Consider the following 24888-nt stretch of genomic DNA (forward strand, 5'->3'; position numbering starts at 1 on the left):
TCACAATATCGCACACTCACCTGACAGTCACAATACAGTGTCACAATATCGTACTCTCACCTGACAGTCACAATACAATGTCACAATATCGTACTCTCACCTGACAGTCACAATACAGTGTCACAATATCGCACACTCACCTGACAGTCACAATACAGTGTAACAATATCGTACACCACCTGACAGTCACAATACAATGTCACAATATCGTACACCACCTGACATAATAGTTACTGCCATCCATTAGTGTCACAATGCTGTCATCCATCATGTCATGCTACTTGAGTGTCATACAGTGTCACACAATACTTTGTGTCATCTTCCAGTCTCCAGACACTTTGCACCGCAGACCAATGTTGTGTGCAGGTGTCACTGTCACTGTCATGACAGCACCTGCCATGTGGCCCTGTGATCGTGTCACGCGGCACGAGTGGCTGACAAGCGGCAGGTGGTGGAGAAGGTGTCAAGCGGACAGTTTAATCCTGCTTGGTCCGGTTACACTCGGGATTACACTGGAGCTACCCGCTGCTTGCCGGGTGCATGACAGACCGCAGAACAAACAGAAAGTCTGACTTTCACTGACATCGACTGATGCTGTCACACTGTCTGTCTGTGTGTGTGCGCGCGCGTGTGTAGAGTTTGTGTGTCTGTGTGTCTGTGTGTGTGTGTCCCCGCGCTTGCGTTCTTTCTCCCAATTCCCCATTTCGCGTATTAGCAGTTTCACAATTCATTCATTCCATAAAGATAAGTCTTTCTATCCTTTTTTCTGTGACTTTCAAAAGGCAGAAGGAAGGATAAAAAAAGCCGCGTGTCGGTCTTTTTGCTGAAAGCAAGAGAGATAAATCGTTGCTACATGGGAGGGCGATACACAGGTGAGATACACCTGTACCTATCAGGTGTACACACATGTAGTGCAAGCTCGTTAAGGATGCCAGCCGACAAGGGGAAGAAGAGGGATTGTGTGATTGTCAGAAGAATGTCAGACCAACTCTGGAGGTGAGCTGCCAGCGGGCAGGAGCACGTTTCCAGGCGCCATGACTTGTGGTGGGGAGGGCAACGGGCGGGGGCCACACCATCAGCAGTCAAACATGAAGTAAACAAAGAACAGAAAAAAGAAGATGAAAAGTTACAAGCGAAAGAAAATACTAAATTAATTGACATTAAATTAATCATCTAAAAGACTTGTCATCGCTCGCATTTCTTCTAATTTTTTAGTTTTCATATTATTAGCGAGAAGCTCTCATACCCTTGTTGACAGGTAAGTCTGGGTACAGTACTTTGCAAAGCTCTTTATTTTTTTATTTTTTCTTACAAGTTGTTCCGCTGCGTTTCTGTTGGTGGCGTGACGACTGTCAGGTCACAGGTCACACTTGTCATCACGTGCTTGTCACTGTCAGCACATGGCGGAGACTTTGCAGTCCTTCCCCACCCCAAGGCCATCGAATTTCCGCGGAATATAATTTTGAGTAAAACGATTTGTGAGGAAATGATGAGGGATTGCTACGTGGATATTTTACTCAAGGAATCTGGAGGCCGAGAAAATTCCATTCAGTAGCTCGTGCCCCCCATTGTCCCCCAAGTGAACAGCCTCCAGTGTGTTACAGGGGGGAAGGGCAGGAGGGGATGTCGGGGCTTTGCGTGCGAGGGGACGAGAAATGTCAGAAATGAAATTGAGGAGAAAGTGTAACAGTGACGTCGTAACGACTCCAACGGTCGGGGGATGGCGGGTGGCGCATGCAATGACACGCACTGACACTGTCCTCGACAGACACGTGACTGCCAGCACTCAGTGTCAGTGCCGGGGGTCGAAGGGTGGAGGTAGGCGGAGGGTTGTCATATTGTCTCCGGGAGATAAATTACAACACTGAAGAAGCTTGTGATCCCCAATATTACAACAACCCTCCGACACGTGTCTCAAGTGTAAACATCAACCTCGCGAAGTAAACAAACAAGTCTTACACACAGGTTCTTAGTGGATACACATGAACTGTGCGATGTCGGTGTTTTTCAAAATAAAGAAATAAACAATAAAGCAAAGATAAATAAATAAAACACATAAATGTCAATGATGTTTGTGTGAAGTGTGTAGAATAAAATCCGTGGCGAGTGTGAGTAGAAATATTTTCTACCCGACTTCTTGATGAAGGCGATACCCATAATCTGGTTAAACTCAGTGAACAGTTTTTTCCAGTTGAACTGAACAGTTTTTTTTTTTTTTAAAGAAAAATAACCGTAATGATTTCAAACTTTAAGAGCAGGTTTATTATAGCCACTATTTTTTCTGCTCTTGCCATTTAATGTAGATTGTATAAAAGGCTCTCTTTCTCTCTCTCCTCGATTCCTCCCCTAATTACCCTCATTTAGCATTTGCCTGTAAACTCGCTCAATGAGTTGTGGGGGGACAAGTCGGGGGGACATGTCTGTGGTGTTTGCCGACTTGCCAGCAGTGAGAAGCTGTTGGCTGTAACTGCTCTGCCGTTTGCTGTTTCCTCTTTCATCTTCATCGATTTTCCCCTCCACTCCGTCACCGCCATCATCCACAGCTCTCCCTCGTGCACAGCTCCTTCCCCTCCACCACCACACCCCTTACAGCAGCAGCGGCGTCGTCGTCCTCGTCATCGATGATGTGATCACAAATTGAGATTTGAGTTGAAAGGCTGAGCTTGACGAGGTGGCCTAGTGTGGTCCAGTGAACAGTGAACAAGAGATGAGATGTCAGAGACAAGGAACATAGGATGTCAAAGTAAAGGTCACGTGTTTACTTTTCTTCCTCCGCCTTTACACCCCCACACCACCCCCACCCAGCCTGTTTGCCGCCATCCACCCGACATCTGTGAGCAGCGATGGAAGGTGGTTCACCGCGCCTACCGCCCCTGGTTGTCGGACCTGGGGGGCGTGTACTGCGCTATGCTGTGTCTGTGTGTCTGTGTGACTGTGTGACTGTTGTGTCTGTGTGACTGTGTGTCTGTGTGACTGTTGTGTCTGTGTGTCTGTGTGACTGTGAGTCTGTGTGTCTGTGGTCAGGCGGCAAGCACAGCCCTAGTTATTACTGCTGTGTGTGTGTACGCGAGCGCGCATGTCAGTATTTGAGGCCATGAGTTTGTACACACGCACACACAAATAGGATAACATGTACACGAATACCCACAGACTTGTCACACAATGCGTAGTCATCTATAGATAACATGCTTTCACTCACACACAAATACCCACCATCCGTGTGTGTGATGTAATTGTACAAAATATTGATACACTGAAATTACATTCATTTCTTTCTTTCTCTCTCTCACTAACCTCCACCTATCCGGTTTACGTCAAAGGTAAGTACACATCCACCTCCAGCACGCAGGCGCGCACACACACACACGAGCGCACCCAGCGCCAGCAGCCATTGTACCCGAGAACAAAGCTGCGGCCCTCGCTAACACTCGGGCGTCAAGCCAAGCGCCAGGGAGGTGACGGCGGGCCGCCTTGTCCAGGTGCTAAATCCACGCCGCCGCTGTGAATGGGTGTCGAAGACATGCCAACCAGGTGAGAACGATGTCCTCTAGCGACGGCGACATCACAGTAGGAAACCCTCGCCCACTTCACCCCAACCACTCACCCCCCCATCCCATCCCACAACACCCTCGCAAAGGTTTGACAGCAAACAGACACGCACGGTTGCCAAGGTAATCGATTCAGGAGCAACCCACGAGGAACACTCCAAGAGAAGGCGGTGTTAGGAATCAGGAAGCAAGTCAATGGACCAGTGGAATCGTTAGGCCAACCACCGCAACCACCGCAACCAGTGCAACCACCGCAACCACTGCTCAGGGGCCGCTACTCTCACAAGGTGCCAGCCACTCGCTCCGTGTGATGCGCACCTGAGCGAGGGAGGAACTGTCTGACAGGTGATGACATCAGTCGTGCATGTCAATTAAGTTGTTGGACAACATTTTGTTTTGATGAGACGGTGATGTCTGAAGTCCGACACACTACTGAGTTGTCCGACACTCAGTCCGACATCGCTGTACAGGACGGTGTCGTTGGCAGGAATTATTCTTTAATTAACAGGTAACATGATGATTGCTGGCATCTCCAAACTAATAAGTGAAAACATAAAAAGTGTTTGTTTTCCCGATCTGTAAACTGCAGGTGAGCCATGGAATGGTTGACAAGAACTGAGCTCTGCGTTAGGTAACGGGTGGCCCCCGCTGTAGTCTTGTATACTGTAAACATAATGTAAACATAATGTAAACATTATGGTAAGTAGTCGTCAGCTTCTGTTTTAGTGTCTTTCCTCGCCACCGTCAGCCTCTCCTTGATACAGTCCTAGCCAGCAACACACTGACAGGAGAGAAGAACTGACGGAGCAAGCTATTTATGAGCAGACGACTGTGCGACTGATGGCTGCACGTGTCAAGGAAGGAAGGAAGGAAGTACAAATGTCTGCGATGTGCCATGCTGTTCCAGTGGAATGAGGAACACTCCACAGGACCTCTCACCATGAGAGACCAGTGTTGCAAGGTAGACAGCTGTGAGAGCTGATGAAGGGACGGACACAGACAGAGAGTCCGGCAGACTGGAAACATTCAGGTGTCCAGTCTTTACACCTTCATCCCCACCCTCCTACACCCTCTTTTCCATCTCAGTGCTGTCAGCCACTTTCATGGCATCGCAAGTCAGCGCAAAAGGGGCCGTTGCCATGGGAACCAAGTCCCGTGTTTATCGGCTACTTTGATCTCCTTAACGGCCAGGTAGCCGTTGTGATTACCTGTGGTTCTTCTCAGACCCTGACCACCTTTCTCCCGTTAGCCATCACCTGGTGACGTCACTTACGTAATGTTGGACTTAACGGTAACTTGAGACCCACCGGCATCCACCCCGCTTTGGAGATTAATCCATCCCCTCCCCCTGATCCCCTCCCCCCACCTTTATTGAAGCGTGGAGGTCGGTGATTGTCGGACTTTGTTGTCTGTCAACACTCTACAGACCAGCAAACAGCCTCCGTGTACAGCAGTAACACTCGCACCATGGCTCGTTGCTTCCACAATTACCTGTCAATGATGGAGTCTTTAGTCTGTGCTTGAAGGCGACACCTGAGGATGTGGCATTCATGTTTGTTTCTTGTGTTCATCTATCTCTCTCTCTAGCTTCTGTAGCTCAGTTCACGTGCTGACTCTCACAGCGCTCACCTCACTTCAGCTTGAGCCCTCGTCAAAAGGTGACAAGAGTCTGGTGGAGTTGATGAAAGAGAAAATGTTGAGGAAACTGTTGATATTTGCTGTTACTGGTGGCCACAGTGTCGCTGTTTGATTTCCCTCCAGCGCTTGAATGCTCATGATTTGTGTAAATTATTCTACAGTCAGAGCACAGTTCAAATGCAACATAAAGTTGTCGGCAAAATCCTCAGAAAACTGTCAATTAGAAAACAAATGTTACATTCGTTTCTGTCGCTACGACACAGATTTCGCCCAGTCCCTCCGGACAGGAGCAGTGCCCGGGTGCCTCGCGCGGTACCCCACAAGAGGAGCTAACTCCCATGCAGTCTTGTCTTGGATGATCTCCTGTCCCATCTTTCTGGATCTTTCCACCCGCGGACGGCGGACCTTCAAAGCGGGCGAGATGCGTGTTGGCGGTGGAAGTGGTCAGATGGAGGGAGGGATCCATCATGGGGCCTGCTGACGCCAGAAGGGAGGGAAGGGTTAGTAAAAGGTTGCCTGGACAGGTGAGTGCCGAGGGATCGGTGACGGGATCTGTGGAAACAACACCTCAGCAACGGCTGATTGGTTTGTGGAAGCGGCTGAAGGTGGGAGGAGTCTGGCCTGCAGCCACAACCCCGAGTATCGCGGCCCTCATCAGCAAGCGGTCGTCTAAGTGATGTCGCCTCGCCCCGAGGGCGCCGGGTACACGTCATCAAAGCGCCGGCCAGTCACGTGGTGTCGATGGCGACTGTCTGGTTGATGCAGGCAGACATGTTGACCAACTTCTGGCAAGCAAATGAATCATTGCTGGCAATGACATGGGGAGGAAAAGTTCCTTCATCTACGAAATGTTGACAGACACGGAAGGCAAAATCAGATCGGAGGTTGTCAATAGAAATGTGGAGACAGTTCGCCATCGACATCAACGAGATATCAATGAGGTGCTTGCTGTGCTCTAAAGAAATGTCACAGAAGCTTGTGTCTACCACTACCCCGCTGCAACACCCTCAGAGAAAGCCTCGACAACCATCTAGAGAGTAAAGAGCGATTTCAACCGAACTGTCAACCGGTTTTCATTAAATTCAAATTTCTTGACTTGTAACGAGCACGCCCACCCAGCCCGCTGCCAACACTCACATATAGAAATCTGAATTTTGGTTAGTCATCCCCACTCTCCTTCAAAGACGACCAGGAGTTCAAAGCCAACAGAATGAATTGAAAAAAACTGAGTTACCAGAGAATGTAGTGAGTGAATGAGTGAGTGAATGAGTGAGTGAATGAGTGAGTGAAGGGTTTCTGCACACGACATCACAAACAACGGATTGCAGGCGTCCCATGATTTGACTGATTCCAGCTCAAACCCCGCCGGTATAAATAAAAGCAATGTTGACAAGCACAACTATACATAAGTAATATATATATACATCTATACATAAGTAATAGCTAGCACAGCCTGTATACAGCAGCAGACTAGTCTGTTTACTGTAACATTTCTACAGAGTAAACATCCAATGCCGGGTAGCAGGACTTGAAGCCAGCAGCAGACAGATACCAAAGTGTTCTAAATACCTGTTCGCCAAGAAACAAAGACCAACCTCTGAGAACGAGTTGCTGGCTCTGGCAATCAATGGTCGTGACGGAGAGTACAGCAGGTAAGTGCCTGCCCTTTGCACAGTCGCCCATTAATCCCTCGTGAACTACAGGTGTGTGTGGTTGTAGTCGGCGAGTAAAGTGCACAGTCATTGCACTGACGGTAACACCAACACCAACACCATCACCAACACCGACACCGACACCAACACCAACACCAACACCAACACCAACACCAACACCATCACCAACACCAACACCGACACCGACACCAACACCAACACCAACACCATCACCAACACCAACACCGACACCGACACCAACACCAACACCATCACCATCACCAACACCAACACCATCACTCTGTCAATGAATTCACTGTCTGCCCTTCCTCTTAGCTCTGCGCATGCCCGACCAGTCCCTAGTTGTGTCTGTCCTGCTCGTCAAGAACAGCATGGCGGGTTTCTGTGGCAGGTGAGGACACAGGTGAGGACACAGGTGAGGACAGGCCAAGAGAAGTAGAGGATGGCTTGTGGTGCAAGATGACAGTTTGGTCTCCAGCAGCACCAGACAGACCTACAGAAGTGTGTACACAGACCAGGAGGTCTACAGGTGCGGGCAGACAAATGATGTGAACATTGCTTGCTGTAACAACTGGCGATGGTCACAGTCCCAGCTGTGGACACCAAAGTCACATAAAGTTTGTTTGTCCAGACGAGCAAAACACTACAGAGGACAGACATCTTGGGTCACTCCTACCAACGCACGTTAACAACAAAGGATTTTAGACATTTCGCTGAAATAAAGGCAGTCAAATAATCTTGGAAATTAAAAACAAATTGATTTTTGTATAATGAGCAAACACAAAGCCAGCCTCGCTTTGGGGAACAGATTAGCCTCGATATGAGATGACATTGATTGTGAAGGCGCGCGCGTGTCCTGGGAGTGAGTGAAGGTGTGCGCGCCAGAGAATGTGAAAGAATGTGAGAGAGAGAGAGAGGGAGGGAGGGAGGCAACCATTTTTACAGACGACATTCCTCCTTTATTCCCTTCCTTGTTCTAACCCATGCTATCCTTTCTGCCTCCGGGGTACCCACGGCGGTGCCTTGTCTTGAAGTCCATCGCCTTTGTCCCTTATCAACCGTTAACCCAACCACTTGTCTCCTCCACGCGGGTTCCGCCCCACAACGACATCAACCCCACCAGCGGTCTGAGGACAGCAGTTCCTGTACCACCGCCAGACATCTGATCTCAGCTTATCTCTGGGATCAGTTCCTCTCGCACTTGTTGGGGAGGGGCAGGGGGACCCCACAATGTGCACAATCTCTGTATTCTGTTCGCTTTGACGATCAAAGGTTCGCGTTCACTGGGGTCTGGGGTCAGCAGCTTTTGTGGCGGCGGAGGTTCACTTCAACTGTCGAGAAAGAGGTCGTGGTCAGGTAAGTAAATCACTCAATCGAGTGAACATCGTAGACAGAAAGCAGGTGTAAGACAACGGTCCAGCTGAGAAAGTGGTTCACTGATACAAGGTAAGAAGTCCAGCCTTCCTCCCTGTACCTTCCTGTGATAAATCAGGTGTTTATTAGGCAAACACTCAGTTTGCTTCCCACTGGCACGAGCAAGATTTGAACCACGATCCTCCACTCCAAAACCTCCAGTTCAGTGAGCTGACGACTGAAGAAATCTCAGAGGATACGATGCAAAGGTCTGGCATTACAAGCACACACACACACACGTGCACACACACACACTGAACACAAGTGGACTGTAAGATAGTGTAGCGACACCTGGTGTCTTACCTGCATTTCTGTTGGCAGATGCTCAGGACAGGTGGCGCCAGCGGAGTGATGGTCACAAGCGATTCTCCATGGAAACAGCAAAGAATACCAACACCTTCTTCTCTTCCTCTTCTTGCGGATTTGGTTTCTGTGCAACAATGAAGTAGAGGTCCCAATAAAATAATAATGACACACGTGGAGAATAGCAACACCATGTTTATTTATCATGTTTACTGTCAACATCTACAGCAGGTCAGCTTTACTTTACTCATTCGTACTTTCCTGCTATCCGAGTGTCCGTGCGTCTGTACCTAATGTTGCTATGGGAGGACAAGGATCCTCATTATTTCCTCAAACTATGATTGGTTGCCTAGAATTAACATGAGCAGCAATAATGACAGTTAATGACAATCATGGCTCACCAGACCCTTGACTTCATGAGACTCATCATCATTGTTGGCGCCTCTCTCGAGCCTAACAGACCCCCGGGGTGAGTACAGTTCACTTTGCTCAGTGAGTGATAGTTGTTGTTGCCACGGGTTGTGATAAGTGATAAGTGATAAGTGATAAGTGACAAGGCCACCTCTCGGTAAGGGAACTACGCTTTGTTCATAAATGAGAAAAAATACCAACAACGACCATGACAGCAATCATGCAAACACCAGTGAACACATTGTCCAGCAAAGTGACCACGAGGCTACACTTGTCAACAGCCAGTCGTGTCGGTGACCAAGTGTTGCCCTCAACAACAAAGACCGAAGCTTACAGACAACACATGTGACAGGACCCAAGCACTGGTTGTTGTTTTACCTGAAGGGTGTGTGGCAACCTGAGGCCGACAGATAAAAGAACCTTAATGATGGATGGCATCCCTCCTGCAGGCGACACACGAGTCTGTAGAAGCTGGCGAGGGTCTGTGAGGCCAACAGAGGCGAGAGTTTGTGGAGGGAAGCGACAGTTGCCTTGGGGAGCCAGAGTGGAGGTCACACCTGACAAAGTTGTTTGTACACGGAAGTGGCAGGTCCGTTACAGACGACACAGACCCAGGATTTGTACCCGGATGTGTCGGCTATTGTCAGAAAGCCGAGAAAAAGTAGTTTCCACAAGGAAGTGGCAAGATGAGGCATTACACGAGCTGACGACCAGAGCGAGGAAGGCCTGCTTCCTCTATTGATAATCATCCCCGCGGTCGATGACAGCAAATGTGAAGAAATGGAGGAATCGCAGCAGACGGCAGTATCAGCAAACACAGTCTGCCTGGTGCCGAGACTGCGAGATGTAGATGTTGCCGTCAGCTGCGACTACTAGAGTGAGCAGTCCATCACAGACTCGCACCACTGGATGCTGGAGTCAGCCACACGGTGCTGGCCGGCCTGCTGGCTGGTAGAAGTGATACACTGGCTGCAACTGCCGAAGTTTAGAATTGTGTAACATATATGTAAGTATGCGTGCGTGCGTGAGTGAGAGATGAAATTAATCCTAAAATAATAAGTAAGTTCAGCTTCCACACAAGTTAAACGTCTGTGAACTTTATTTCCATCTCTGAGCACAGTCGTAGTCTTGTAGCAGCCTCGTGTAAGCTACTGCCACCTACAGGACGATGTACCTGAGAAGCAAACCTTCAGGTAGGAAGACAGAGGGAGGTAGTGTCTGGTGTTGTCGCCACCCTCCACTGACATCTAGCGGTGAACGGTCCCTGCCGCTGGGTAATCGTCTAGAAAGTCGTCACGCCCCCTGCCGGCCACTACATTGCATAAGCATCCCGTGGTCACTAGACCGTGGCCGTGTCAACTGACTGCTTGTTGGGCAACAGTGAGTGTGACAGAGAGTGAGTGACAGACCAAGAGATTGCTTCTTTCACTCCATCCGCCGTGTCGGTGCTCCTTGTCTCGGGTGAACAGGCAACAAGGTAGAGCATCGGTCATGCGTGAAATTGGGGCAGGTACCGGTGTCTGGCCAGAGGACTAGATGGACGGACACAGGTAACAAACCTACCAGGTGGCGCTTGAGGGCTAGGGGGCGCTACCTGTCTTACAACTGATTTCACACGGTTTACCTCCTGCCCCCGGGGCACGACAAGCCGGGTAGGTTGTAGCAGCAAGGACCAACCGACAGGACGGAGTGTGGAAGAGGAATGACAGACACTCGGACAGAGGGCTTTCATAGGTTGTTTGAGAAGGTGCAAGGGAAGGAACTCTCACCTTGTAGCAGACGACAAGACTAGATTGTGCTACGATGTCAGACACGACACTAATTCTATTTTGTATCTGTTCTTCGCCCAAATGTGATGGTTCCCCTGGGACCCCATTGACGAAAACTGAAGGGTCCCCCGAACTTGTAATGCGTACTGTACGCAGTTTTGAGTAATATAATCCCTGAATTCTGTGATATACAATACATCATTACATTGTTTGTATATACAATACATCATTACATTGTTTGTCTGGTGTCGCTCCATGTCATGGCTTCCCTGCACCCACATGTACTTGAAGCCAGCACCCGAAGGTGGGTTGCTAGTCCAAGACTGCCCCGTGACCTGCCCCGTGACCTGCCCGGGCACCTGCTGTGTGCAGGCCTGCTGCCCCTGATCAGCCATGCCAACTTGTCTTACCTTCCACCCCAGTGTCTGGCCTACGTCACCACTGTACACAGACCGGATCTCTCCCAGGTCGTGAGTTTCTGGGTCACTGAACCGGAACGTGTGGGTCTGTGGTGAGCAAGCTGTCGGGTGGATCAAAGAACGGGACAGTGGCGCGCTGTAGTCGGTAACTGTGGCAGTTGGGGGACTAACAGCTGATGTGTTTGTAAGTTGCTTTGTTGGTCGGACAGAGAACTGTTCACAACAATCACCGCCAGACATCAGTCCCCGGAAACCAAAGTCGTGAAATAGTCATCGCCAGTGACAGTGCATCAGTTCAAAGACTTGCTTAGGTAAAACAATCGTCTCATCAGCCGCTCTTTGTCCTGACCTCCCATGTGACTGACCGTTGCTTAGTTGTGTGGACAATGTACCCGGAGTGGATTGTCTCCCGCTCTCCCACAGGAATCCACTGCTTCTAGCGACCACCGCACTTTGATGGCAGCGCACCTGGTATCAGGTGATCACAGGTGTAGATGATGATGATGTCCACACCTGGTCGCGTTTGTCTCTGTGAGATGAAATACTCGATGATACGTCAATCCACCCGTAGTGCAGGATACCCACAGTCCTCCCATGCTGCCTGCAACACCAGGGACGGGAGACAACCTCTCACAGCTGCTTGACCAAGTGCGACAGTCACCGCCCTTCCCCTCCACCACCCCCCACCCCATAGCAAGCGGAGTCGAACTAGTGTGCATTGTACCCGCGCAGTCACCCGTGACAAGGGCCGACGGGTATGCCGCGTGTTTTCCTACATAATTCAGGGGGAGTGCAGCCAGGCCGTGTCGTCTGCTATCAATTTTGTAGGAAGCTCTTCTGTTCCCACAGACCCGCCCATGCGTTTGGCGGCATTAAACAGCGCCGCCATCTTCCATATTTATTTTGCTTCTTGGATATTTCACCAGCTTCCTTTCAGCCCCAGTCTGCAAGTGCCGCGGTTTGAAACTGCCGTGAAATGCAATTAGCGACAGGACTGCAGCAGTGAAGGCACGCATCCTCTCCCTCCCACCTTCCTTCTCTCTGTGAGAGAGACAGAGAGAGAGAGACAGAGACCTTCTGTGGTGTTTGTTTATGGCGATAAGATGATGAAATTGATGATGATGTGAACGCTGATGAATGATATTTAATATCAAATAATATTAAACCCCGAGTGATTATGCTATGGTATGCACTCTCCTCACGATCTCCCACCCCTGGCACCTACACCCCTATCTAGACCCCACTCCCCACTTCACGACACGCTCTTCTACCTGTGGTCAGTCCACGTGGCCATGGCGACCTCGTGAATCATCAAGGTGTCCAGTTGTCAGGTGTCCTTATGTAATAATGGAGACTTGCACATCCTCCACACTCACCACAACTCTTGGACGTGAGTGAGCGATGCTTGAGGCTGTGACATCTGTACTCACCTGTCGTTAATGAGCCCCTAATTAAGGTGACGCGGTCTCTCAAGCACTTTGACACCTGTGTTCACCTGCTTAATGAGACGCTCGTTAGGGTTGAAGCACGACTTGGCTTCACGAGAGGAATTTTTGAAAGGGGACTTTTGACACCTGTCCTCACCTTGCCAGGGATGCAGAGTTCAGACCGGGGGGAGTGGGGTTCTCTTCTAAAGGAGACCCCCTAGAGGTCAAGGGGGCCGACAGTAGCAGCACAGAGCTCAAGGCAGACAGGTGATATGATACTGTCGTCATTATCGACATCGCCCTCCGAGATGTAATGAAGCGAGCCTGCTGTCCTCCACTAACGATCGCGACGATTAATCCCAGCAGCTTACAGCTGCCAGTCGACATGCAGGCCGTGCGTCCGGTAGAAGCTGCAGCCTGCTGCGAACCCACCCGGGGCCGGAAACGGGTAGACGCTTTACCTGGCGGCACAGGTGTGTTCTGCTTTGCTGCGCCGCGCGCCATGCTGACTGAGTAATAAAGGATCTGCTTGCACGTGAGCTGAACTCATAAAGACATTTAGCGGGGTTAACGACGTGTCAAGGCAACCACACCATTTCTTTTTTTTTGTTTGTTTTTTGGAAGCAGTAACAGACATTAAAATTGTTTTCTTAGTTATTATCTTTATAAGATGATGATGATGATGATGATCTAAAAGTTGTTTTTAAGAGTTTCTTGTGTGATGGCGAGGTATACACGTCTGAACACAGCTTACACGTGCACACACACATACATAAAAATGAACGCAAACACACAAAAATAAATACGTATCTCGCTCGTGCGCACACACCTACACACTAGCTGTTGAGTTGTCACGCTGTACACAACACACACACACGTAGACGAACAGGAGGAGGAAGATGACAAGCAGACTGAGGAGAGGAGGCTGCCCCTCATTTTCCAGCCCATTGTGGACGAGGTCCTGGCTGTGTTGACAAGAGCAACTGTGGGGCCCAGCGCGCGCCCTGCCAAGCCTGGCAGTGAAGTTGGTGCTGATTAGAGCCATTCAGCCCTGCAGTCTGGCACCAGACACCGCAAATTGCCAGTGGCCACCAACCGGAAACATACACACCCAGCTGCCTGTCCTGCTGCTCTCTTGCACTCCGACCGCTTTCCTCACTTTCAGCATCTGAGTCACATTCCTACCCCCTCCCTTTCACCCCCATGCTCCCCACCCTCCCTGTGGTGTGCGGCAACGGTTTATCAGGTTTATGAGGTTTGTACAGACCGCTAACAAGCTTACAACTTCCACTTGTCCTTGACTCTCAACTGCCAGTAACTGATGGGCAGAAGGTGCATGTCTGGGATGCCAGGCTGACAATGGAGACACTAGGACAGGTTCCACTGTGGTGTTGTCCCATTTGCCGAATACAATATGCCGGGAGGAAAAGTCTGTCGGCGCCATTTTAAGTTTGTGGGGAGGACGAGGGTCTGAAGCCTCACAGGACAAGTGGTGACAGGTTCACTGAGGACACCGTGGATGACATGTGATCTGGTCTGTACTCCACACCTGACAGGCCTGCGATGACAGGTTTTATAATATATATAGGTGTGTGTATGTGTGTGTATGTGTGTGTGTATGTGTGTGTGTGTATGTGTGTGTAAGTGTGTGTATATATATAGCTCACCCAAGGAACTGTTTTCTGCAGGACGACAGCCATTTGTTCCTGGTCACGTAACCTAATCAACCATGAAGGAGGTCTTCATCTTTTTTCTCTCGACACAACCACGACGTAGGGGGCGCCCGGTGGTGTAGTGGTTGGTTACAACACTGCAGTGAGAAGTCCCGGGTTCACATCTCGTCTCGGGTCACTCTCTGTACGTGGAACTTGTTCACAGGGCTGGTGGTGGAGGATTTTCTCAGGGTACTCCAGTTTCCTTCCTTCTCCTTCAGGCAATCAACCAACCCAACCACTACGTTCACACCGACCATCACCGACAAGTTCAACACGTGCACGTGTACTACCAAACTGATGGACTGTAGCATTCCAGCTACCACAGGAGAAACTGTCGTCTTGTGTACAGGTTACTGTGATGACACAGCTCGTAACCACAGGTGTACACAAGTGCTCACACAGGTGTGGACACAAACATTTAGAAGTGAACACACACACACACACACACACACACACACACACACACACACACAAACAAACACGAGATCGATGCCGGTAAAGTGCAGTCTACACAGTACACAACTGTGGATGCGGTCTACCTGTCGACATTCACAGTTCAGTGAACATTTGTTTGTGGAGGCTCGTGGCCGCCACCATTGATCAGCTCCACTGTGACAACCTCCACTCAGCTCATCGACATTTGCTGGCGCTGCTCAAGGTTTGGGTGGGGTGGGTCGGGGTAACAATGGAGGACTGGGTTCCTGTCTGTCGAGCAGCAGGTTACAGCAAGTGTCACCAGGAACAGACAGACCAACGTTCACCACAGCCATGACCGTTAGTCACCAAGGGTGGCATGGGTGGGGGTGGGGACACAGAGCCGAGGTCATCGACTGATTTCATTGACAACAAAAGGTTTGCAGTCACTTCGTACCTTCTTTGAAGTTGTTCTTCACACCTTGAACAAAAACAGAAGATTGCCGAACCTCCTGAAGACAAAAGGAAGACAAGAAAACAGGAATCGAAAATGGATGGACGAACGAGCATAGGGACCAGATAACGAATGCACGAACCAACAGATTAAATTAATTCCAAGAAAGACCAAAGTTACCCTTAAAAGGAGAGCAAACATCTTTAAGGAAACAATGTGGAGTTGACAGGATTAGTGGCAGGCACCGTCTGTACAGCGACCTCAACTGAAACAAGGAAAAACTGAGAATGAGTACCAAGAAAACTGAAAATGGAGGGAGGAAAAGACGTAAAAGAAAAACAAAATGCATGAGTGTCTTCCCTGTTGTAAAAAGTGAAGTGTCAAGGGTCACCTGCTCCCACCACAATCATGTTGTAGGCGAAGTGGGAATGGGTAGACTGTGAAGATTAGGAACAGGAAAATAAATAAACAATCTTGTGTGAAACTATTCCAGCATCAGCAAAGTTCTTTCAGTTTGATACCTTCCTTCCACCATTCAGGGTGGTTTACTTGATGAGACAAGGCTTACCCCTGATAGCGATATCACCCTGCTGGAGGAGGGGTAGGAACTCACCCACCTGCCCACCTGCATCACACGCAGTGCGAGGTACATGCCCTCCCAGTCCTCCGATCCCATACCTGCCCTTGTAGCAATATGAATCGTTGAAGCGAGGCGTAGAAACTCTGGATCTTGTAGTGTTGTTGAATGGATTAGCAGACATTTTCGTGGTATTTTTCTAAGATGTTATTTTTTATTTAAATTTGACCTGTACTTACTCTTTAGCAGACGATCAAACACCCACTCGCGCAGGATATCAAACAAAAATAGTCCACTATCCACATCACTTGCAAGCTATAATAATTTGAACCTAAACGTTTCATGTTTATCAACTGTTAAATTTAACTTTGTAGTATTTTATTTCTTGTTAGGTTCAGTACATTCTCTTCACATGCCTCGCTTCAACGATTTATATTGCTCAACGATTCATATTGCTACACCCTCAGTAGCAGCGACACCCACACTTGTGACCACCTGTCCACCCGATGGCCTCAAGGTGATCGTGTTATCGCATGTTTCCAGTTGAGCTGACCAGAAGGGTGGATGAGTGGGTGGGGGATGATTGTCCATAGTGAGTGTTTCACAGCGAGTCAATGGAGCGTATCAATTGTCAAGGGTCTTTGAGACTCCGACACGTTGACAACAGACCGCTGGCGAGGGCCGACTTGCTGGCAAGATGCTATGTTGGCCACTTCACACACAAGGTGTCAACAGTTCATGTTCTGTCCAGGTACTGGAGGCCACCTTCAGCAACTGTTTTCACTTCCCCTCGGCCACCGTCTACTTGGAAAAGCGTTGGCCACCATCCAGACACCATCAGAGTGTGGCCTCGCATCTTGGTTACATCTGTAGAACCATAACTTAAGGCTAAGCCTCCGCCATTGAGAGACAGAGGGAGAAGAAATTAGTGGGAGCTACCTCGAAAAGGAGAAAAAAATTTCCATCGAGTTCAGACTTGATGGCGAACTGTGAAACTACTGCGCGTGCTACCAAAGTCTGGTCTGCCACAACCATCATGTGTCGCACATCCAGGGTTCCTCTCTGTAAATCCCAAAGGCTAATAAAATCTGATGGACACAGGGCGCCAAGAGATTCCATCCCGACCACAGAGTTTCTGGAGCTCGTACCCAGGGTAGGAAGAATGCACCGAGTCGCGCGCTGTCTCCTCCTCGTCTCCTGTGTGGACTGCCAACATGGCGGACATGTCCACGGAACATCGGGGCTTGACAGAGCCTCATCGGGTGCAAATGGTACAAGTTCTTTGTGTGAGGCACACTTTGGAACGACTTCGTGATCTTTGCTCAAATTTACCTCCAATTTTCTCCCTCAATTCTCGCAAAGTCTGGAAGAGGTCGTCGGAAGAAATACTTGGTGGGAGCTTCCACCTTTATTAAAAAAAAAACAAACCCATGTGATCTTGAACCCCATGTGAACCTAGTCAGCAAGTGATTGGCGTATCTTTGATTTCTTCGACAGAGAGATGGACACTGGTCCATTTTCTCTTCTTTTTGGCCTCAGCCAGCTTGTGTGAGGGAGGGGCACCACTTGCTGTCTTGAAAACAAAACAAACGGAAACCTTCTCCTAACCTAGAGAAGCAACAAGTTCCTTTACTATACACGGGATCTGATGTCCGTATTTGAGACATTTTATGTCCATGGAAATAAACATTAAGCACAACAAGGTTGTTACAAAGGGCAGCCAGTGCTCTGCTTCTCATTTACAAGTCTAACACGACCATCTTAAGTTGAAGCCACAAATAACATTTTCATATTTTCCTAAAATTTAAAAGGATGCTGATGCTAATGGCTGCTCACCCCCCTGTTGTGTGTGCAAGTGATTTGCGGTGTGCCATGAATAATGCAAAGTGAATCAGAGACTGCAGGAAGTGGACAAGGACGGGTGGGGAGGGCGAGCGACTTCTGAACGCGGCTTGAAGTTTCTTGTTTTAGTCTCGTGGGCCGCCGCCTCGTCTTGCTGATCGCAGTAAGCACAAGTCTCGCACAAGTCTCGCGCAAGTCTCGCACAAATCTCACACAAGTCTCCCACAAGTCTCACACAAGTCTCTCGCCCGATCTCCGCAGGCCGCCGTCGTATTGAAGCCGCTTAATCATATTTGCATAACCTTGCGAGTGGGGCGCGCGCTGTGCCAGTCAGTACGTGAGACAGTTCCACGGACCGCACCCGCACCTGCTCCTCCATAACCTAACGTCCACTACACCGTCTGTGTGTGCATGTGTGTTTGTGTGTGTGTGTGTGGTGTGTGGATGTGTGTGTGTGTGTTTGTGTGTTTGTGTGCGCTTGCATGAAGACACGTGTCATTTCTGCTGCTGCTGCTGATCACGTGCAGAAGACGAAGGACAGGCAAGGTGCGAGCAAGACAGACACGTGACTGCACAGTAAACAATCCAGATTACAGAGATTAAATGATTCGCAGATCGGACATTTTATGTTGGATAATCACTGACTGTGACGACTGTTGCTCGATACCTTGTCTGTGGCAATGGTTTTAGACGGGTGTGATTATCAACTTGAAGTCGGGTGTCTCTCCCCTTGCTGACAGAACAGGAAGGATCCACCTTTGTGGCTCCTCAAGAAGTGTTTGGTTACCGACGTTACACTGCTTCCGGGTTCGAATCCCAAAGTAGTCGTGATCAGGTCAAGGTGGTGACTGGCAGACCTCGTCATAAAAGTTTATTTTTGAAATCGTGACGGTCCGGTGCGATGGAAATGAGGTTGTTAGCGGTTGTTGATGAGAAGGTGTTGTATGAACACAGAGTGTCATTAGAGTAGGGAAGACACACTCGACACAATCTGCTAGCGTACGCACAGACAAACACAAACACATATTTCCCTCTCTCACCCCACACAGATCCTCCTCGTCTTTAAACTTCAGCATGTTCCCTGAGCGGCGATGTCCTGTTGGACAGACTCGCAACTGCCGCCAAACCTCAAACACCGAGCGTCGGGTGCGCGTCCTGTGTGGCGACTACTACTGCACCACCCTCGTCTACCCGGGTGACAGCCACCCGTCACGTGACACTGACAGGATCCACGCTGGACGCTGGCAGTGGTGTGGCTCTACCTCCACCATGGCACCCGACACCAATTTAACATCAGCTTCATCGACAATATTCAGACATTTGTTTTGTTGTTGTTATTGTTGATATTTCGCAGAGGTTTCTGAAACAACAACAAAGTTTTCGTGGGTTTTGCAACAAAACTACTGTAGTAGCACCTGCTCAGTGAGTCGCCATTGGATGTAATTAAACTTTTTATTTGATGTGAAGGTATATGTGTGTGTGAGAGAGAGAGAAGGAAAACACACACACAAACACATCGTGAGCGAGAGAGAAAGAAGAAAGGTGGACATACCCGGGGATGTGAAGTGTTTGAAGAGGCGGGAGTGAGGACAAAGTGAGTTTACTTTCTTATTCATGTTGCGTCCAGTGCACCTCACGGCCCTCAGTCACAGCCTGGCCCTCCCTCTATCCTTGCCGGAAACATAAGTAAATTAATTTGTTGCCAGGTATGTCTTCAACTCGCTCTCCACAGTTGTCGCAATTTTGTCGATGCCCACCCTGCTACAGTACCCGATGCAAAGGCGTTGGTATTAATATTTTAAACTGTGGGTGTCAACTTTCGGTGAGATGAGACGGAGAGATGCGACAAACCTGTCGGGGGAGATGGGAAACTGGCGGAGGTGGGGACGAGAGAGGGAGGGGGAGAAATGAGGTCACAAACACTCAAAGACAGACGAGGGGAAGAGGCTGACATCACTGGCGAGTGTCTGGAGGAGCGGGTGGAGGCTGGTGGAACTAACAGCAGCTTCTCGCCTTACCTGTGCGCTATGATAGCATAAGACCTGTCTGTCCCCACAAAGGCCGCTCGTCGTCAGATGAACAGATAACAGGCCCCGGCGGTCTGGAGGGGTCTACCTGCCACGCTGCAGTGATCTATGGCCTGTCACGCATGGCTGCCAACACCCGGGTCCAGTCAAGCGTTTTGTGAAAACTACAGACCCAAGAAAAAATAACTTGGGTACAAACTTCGTTGGGGAAAACGGAAAACTTGGGAAAAGAGGGCAGGCGGAGTGTTTTGTCGGGTGCCACCTCTAAAGTTGGGGGCCTGTGTGAAGCTTGCGTTTTCACACCCAGGTGTCAAGGAAGGTCTGGAGGTGACGGTGAGATTCAGCTGTCCCAACTTGTGAAACAGAGACGGGTATGTGTGTATGTGTGTATGTGCATGTGTGTGTGTGAGAGAGAGAGAGCGAAAATGTTTGCAAAACGGACGGACGGACGGACAGGCAATGTTATCTACTGAGGGATGTAATTCGGTAGGTCTTGGATGTCTGTCTGATACACTCAAGCGGGTACACGTAGTCGCATGCACGAGCGCACTTACAATCACAGATGGTCTACAACAGCAAAGCGACTTCACCTCGGGTATTTCAGCCGCCATGAAAGCTCAAGTACAACTTCGCCTTCTCCAAAGCCTCTCTTCACAAGACACTGCCCCAACAGGGTGGCTGACTATCTACCCATGGATGTGACACGTGAGGTGCGTTACCTAACATCGCCAGCCTCACCGACAACCGCTACAACCCTGGTGGTGCACTCACACACCCGGTTCTTCCCAATGCCGCTGGTGAAGGGATGTCTGCAAGTACCCGGGCTTGCCACTGTGAACATGTCGGGGCGCGTGCGTGTATGTGTGCTACCCCACTTCAGCTAGAGTAGACGGGTGCGCACACTGGCCTCCACCCGAAAACACGGCGGCTGGAAACTTGCTGCCCGCAGGCAAACACTGGTCGGCGAGGGCCGAGACCTGCCGATGTTTGCCTGTCCTCGTGAGTAAATATCTAAAATGTTGGTGTGACATGACGTAATGAAGAAAGAAATATAATTTAAAATATAGCCGTGAGCACAAGAAAGCCTCACAGAAGAAGGCAAACACTCGCGGGCACAAATTGCCCCCCTCCAGACAAATTTCTCCATCTCGGAAGGCCCAAACCACAAACATCATGCCAAAAACCTGCAAGCATATGGCTGGCTAAGCCACCCAGCCACCCAGTCAGCCACCCAGGCAATGACTAGGCCAAGTCACACAGCAAACTAGCAGAAGGTCGCCACCCCGTCGTCTGAAGAGAGAGAGAGAGGACGAATAAGAGCGTGTAGTGCGTGTGTGTGGGCGTGTTTCTAGATATCACAAAATAAATAAATACACAATGAACATCTGCTGCTTACACTGGCTGTTTGTTTGGGAAAATAGCTTTTAGAAGCCGGCAGAGTTTAGAACCGAAACATCACGAGAAGGTAAACAAAAGTAAAAACAAGTGGAGGAAGAAGATGTAGACAGCAACACACCAAAATATCAAATGGCGAAAGAGCAACAGGAAGACAGAGGAACATGCCACGGAAAAGGGAATTTATTGCAGTCACCTGACCCAGTCAATATGAACACACCTTTCACACCCGCGATACTGTCACACTTCCCACCTACACACTGTCACACATCAATGGCTGCGTGTGATTTTGTGTGAAACACTTGTAATTACATTTAATTTTGTGTGAGGCATGTAATTACATGTAATGTTGTGTGAGACTTGTAATTACATTACATGTTGTGTGAGACACTTGTAATTACATTAAATGTTGTGTAAGACACTTGTAATTACATGTAATGTTGTGTGAGGCATGATAATTACATGTAATGTTGTGTGAGACTTGTAATTACATTAATGTTGTGTGAGACACTTGTAATTACATGTAATGTTGTGTAAGACACTTGTAATTACATTAATGTTGTGTAAGACACTTGTAATTACATGTAATGTGCACGTCACCCTCATTGCCAAGCTCAAAGCAAATGGATTGCAACAAATTATGTTTTACCAAGATCCTGTCATACTTTAGAAAATTGTTGGTGTACATTTGTGCTTAGCGAGAAAAATAAATAAATAAATAAATAAATAAATAAAACTATTTGTTTAACACACAAAACTATGGTCAGATGCTGAAGGCTGTGACACTGGCGATGGCCAGCAAACTGTTGTCGTCTGCTGGCACCCGGTAGGTCAGACTACAGTGTCACAGGGACGTCTGAAGACAGCAAACAAAAATGGACACTAGGTTGTATTTGTCTTGCAGTCACTCTGTCTCTCTCTCTCTCACACACACACACAGGTATTCCCACACACGGGTGGTGTTCACAGCCATGCCAGGCGGTTGCCGGGTGGCAGGAATGCCAATAAGCCTCAGTCGCCATTGTCCAGACTGTCAATGGACTGTTGTGGAGGACGTGCGACTCGCGGCCCACTGCGCCACCTAGCGGCAGGTCCTTTGAGGCGCGAGCTTTCTGCCGTTGGAACGCGAGTCAGAGAGGTGACAGGACCTGCAACACCTACCACCGGCGACGACCACACCAGCGCTACCTGGGCGTGCGGGACATCATCGCCAGACTCAACATCAACACCGTCATTGTCTGGCTGACGGCTGGAATCACGTGACCCACCGCCATTGTAGCATTTTCTTTGGGCGGGTACACTTCGGTTACATGATAAAACGTCTTCTTTCTTCCTCGTCTTTGCCGTCATCATCATTATTAACAACAACAACAACAACAACAACAACAACAACAACGTGCTGGAAGCCTGTTGCAGTCGCAAGAAACAAACACGAGTTGTTACAAGAGTAAAAACTTCCAAAGGTAAACCTGCAGTTTGTTACAAAAAGCTTTCACTAGTTCCAGCTGAAAGGCCTAACAACTAGTCACTGCACTGTTGACGTGTTGTTGTTGTTGTTGTTGTTGTTGTTGTTGTTGTTGTTGTTGTTGTTGTTGTTAACAAGCCTTCCTTGGGTGTCGTTTTTAATTTATAAAAATCCCTTATAAGCTAATTTCAATATTTCACTCATTTTACTACCGTTTGGTGTCGCTCTTGACATCAACATCAATGAAATATTTACTTTCTCTTTCACCAACACAGATGTAACGTGCACGTGGGATCTCTGTCTCTGTCTCTCTCACACACACACACAAACACACAGACAAACAGACAAGCAAGGCAGGAACCCACACAGGAGGGCAGGAGGAGGGGAAGATATTAAGTCAGATCGTCCGCAGATAAAATCAAAGGGGGAGGGCAGGGGAGGTGGTGGTCGGGGTAATATTGCCGAATCCCATTCATGCCACTGGGGGCAAATCGTACCTCGCCGATTGTAACAATGGGGCAAGTCGCAACACCGGGCGGCCCTCCTTTCATGCCCTTTGACTTTTGGCGCTCGCAGGAGGACTTCGCCGCCTTTCAATGCCGTGCCAGGCTTTGGTCAAAGCAGAATGAAGAGCAATATGTCTCCCTCCCCACCTCCTTCCTTCTGTGGCCAGTGAAAGCTTTTCTCTCGCCCCTCGTCGCTCTTTTGCAGTTTGACTATTTTCATTCAAATCGCTGTCCTGGAAATTGATATATCTGTCAAAAGCGGCGGAGGCCGAGGGCCCTTTGAAGTGTCTCTAGGCGTATATCCACCCGCGGTCACGCAGTGACGAAGGAGGAAATAAAACCTGGGTCCTTCAGGCCCGTGCAGTTAGCTCCCCTCTCTCTCTCTCACTCTCTCTCGTGTTCGTCCCTTCTCTCACCACGCCTATCTGCACGTGCATGCCGACCCCTTCCTCACATCTGATTGTTCTTCATGCTCTTCCAACTTCGTTTTTATCGTTTACCTTTTCCTTGCTCTCATTCTGACACCCGCTTCAGACAAACCCGCGCCCAATTTTTCTTTTCTTTTTAAAATTTTCTTCTTCTCTTTTTGCCCGTGAACTCCTCTGATTTGTCCTCATCTGCATTTTCAATATTGAATTACGACTTTTGCATATGTTCCCACTTCCACTTCATGGCAATATATTAATTTTTCTATCTTCATGCACCCTTTCATGTGGCTGTTTAGTTCGCTCCAGGTGACCCCGTATTTGATATTTGGGGCCAAAAACTCAAGCAGGATAAAATGTAAAGAATTAAACAAATTTAATCTGCATGGATTACAAGACCTCTCGCGACTGTCATGGCAATGGCCACCTCACCATGCCCCCCAGTTACTGAGCTGCCAATAACATTAATAATCAAAATAAAAATGAAACTGTTTGAAGTGAAATTTGTTTGTCCTTAATATTGTTTTTACAAATCATAAAAGCTCACACGAGAAAGGGGGATGAGGGAGGGTGCCAGAAGACATCAGGAGGAGGTTGACTATCGATCATTGTAAAGTTGTCATCAGCATCACGTGATGTGGCGAAGGCAGCCTGTAGCCTGAGAAATAAATAAATAAATAAATCTCACTGCTGCTAGTAAGGCCACACAACAATTGTTGGAGTGTGTTGTGGGCTGTTGTGATTTTATTGTAAACATGAGAAAAACCGCGAATTTCCCACAAAAGCCCGCGTAGACTGACTGACCCCCTGTTTGTACCTCCGACATCCTCCCATGCACCCCTCTATCCCAGAAGCCTCAGCCTATGTTAATGAGAGATGACATGACAACGAGCCGGCGTCACAAAAAGGTCTTGACCTTTCACCTTTTCTATCATGCGATAAATACACAAAAATATAAAAACACAATCAACTAATACAATTTTGAGAGAGATAATAAACAAAGAACATGTACATCTGACGACACACTTGAATACTCCACAAACAACTCAAAGTACTTAAAAGGAGAAAAGACAAAATAATTTTTTCTTGAACTTTCTCCAACACTTAGACGCTACCTGCGATGGTCAAAGGCTTACAAACCTTGGAACTGTTCACACAATTTTAAAATTAAATAAAGCCACTCATTTGAAGATAATGTATGCACTGGGGCTACGCTTGAAGGACCTCTCCAACAACATTGTTTACAAACGACTGGACTGAATGCAAACCTACCCAGGTACACACGCACCCTGAGATGGTTACAAGGTGAGAAGTGACATCACAGCCAGGTTGTACTTTGGTTGCCTGTCCTCTCTAGTGTCCTCTCTGGGTTACAGTCTGCCATCATAGAGGGCAACCACTTCAGTGTCATGTCAGCAAAGTTGGTGCAGTTGGCACCCGGGGTAGAATGTCTACCGAGTCTGAACA

At 48.6% G+C, this 24888-nt stretch overlaps 1 long non-coding RNA gene across 1 annotated transcript; it reads right to left on the reverse strand.

Annotated features, from left to right (window-relative positions):
• Positions 1–1921: 1921 nt before the first annotated feature.
• Positions 1922–24798, reverse strand: LOC112554784. The gene is made up of 4 exons (XR_003097317.1): positions 24694–24798; positions 23969–24079; positions 8576–8702; positions 1922–2676 (listed from the first exon to the last, which is right to left on the reverse strand). It is a non-coding gene; the product is annotated as an uncharacterized LOC112554784 (long non-coding RNA).
• Positions 24799–24888: the final 90 nt, after the last annotated feature.

This window comes from Pomacea canaliculata, linkage group LG14, assembly GCF_003073045.1.
Source record: "Pomacea canaliculata isolate SZHN2017 linkage group LG14, ASM307304v1, whole genome shotgun sequence".
In the NCBI taxonomy this organism is placed as follows: domain Eukaryota; kingdom Metazoa; phylum Mollusca; class Gastropoda; order Architaenioglossa; family Ampullariidae; genus Pomacea; species Pomacea canaliculata.